The sequence below is a fragment of the Anneissia japonica genome, unplaced genomic scaffold (assembly GCF_011630105.1).
Source record: "Anneissia japonica isolate Jap-2015-1 unplaced genomic scaffold, ASM1163010v1 scaffold695_len1296351_cov181, whole genome shotgun sequence".
Taxonomy (NCBI): domain Eukaryota; kingdom Metazoa; phylum Echinodermata; class Crinoidea; order Comatulida; family Comatulidae; genus Anneissia; species Anneissia japonica.
The window spans coordinates 1087331-1088574 of record NW_022740852.1 but is presented as its reverse complement, the minus strand read 5'-3'; positions in this window follow the sequence as shown (position 1 = coordinate 1088574).

The following is a 1244-nucleotide window of genomic DNA, read 5'->3' as shown; positions in this document are numbered from 1 at the left end:
TATAGGATCATGGAACAGGCAGGATAGGCCTATATCATATTATATCAAGTGACAAAATAAAGAGGTTGACGAGGCAGCCGAGCCGAGTCCTCCTCAATTTTTCAAAATTATTTTTAGATAAAAACAAAATTGTATTCAAATTTTTAAGTCTATATGAGTGCCATTTCCGGCATCTGCTGAGGTGCCATAATCATAATTTGTCCTACCTCAGCCCCAAACCGTGGTGCTGAGGTGGTATACGATACGAGAACAATTTTATTGCAATCTACTTTGTAAATAAATTAAGTTGAACAATTTCACACAAATCAAAAAAAATAATTATCTAACAATAAAACAGCAAAGCGTTAAACATTAAAATTAAATATGAAAACAATGTCCGTCCGACTGTGGAGGGAGTACTTATCATACTTTGAACAACCCGGTATTAATGATAAAGTTTTTTGATCTGTTTGTATCCCATTTGGGTAAAGGAAATTCGGTGCTTGTCCTCAAGTTATATGATACATTACGTAATGAAGGGATTAAATTATATAATCTGTGATTGGAATTTTTAAATTTTTGAAAGTATTCCCTGCACAATCGGGTTCGTCTGTCCTCCAACAGCGGAATACTTAGAATCAAACGTGCCTCATCATAATTACACCATGGGAGAATTATCTAAAATGCCCTTTCTGTATGTGTTCTACTGATGTAGGCCTAATTTGTTCGCGGGTCAGATTCGTAGCCCACACTGGCACAGCATATTCAACTGCTGGCCGTAAAATACTACAATAAAAATGAACTAATTCAGTAACACCAAGGCCGGCCTTACGCATTTGTCTCAGGAAATAATTTCTAGAGTCATGGGTGTATGCAAGGGGGGTCGGGAAGGTCGTACGACCCTCCCCCACCCCCCATTTTCAAAGGTCCACATTTTTCCAGACATTTTTCTCTAGGACCGTAATGAATAATAAGTCTATAGTTCTATTTTTCTTACCAGTCATAATTTAACGCACGTTGGCGTTAAAAAAAAGGCCTGCGCCTACATTTTCGGAAATTCCGGGGGATTTTCCACCTTAAATCCACCAGGGCATTACTTGCTCTGAAGGACAGGAATATGAAGAATGTTGCACCATTATGTGTGGCACGATTCGAAACAGTAATAAAATGTCTAATCAAACCTACTGTTTTATTTTTAATTCGATCTGCTTTTGTTGCCATTGAGCACTATGCTGATGATATATGCAAAACGTTCAGCCGTATAT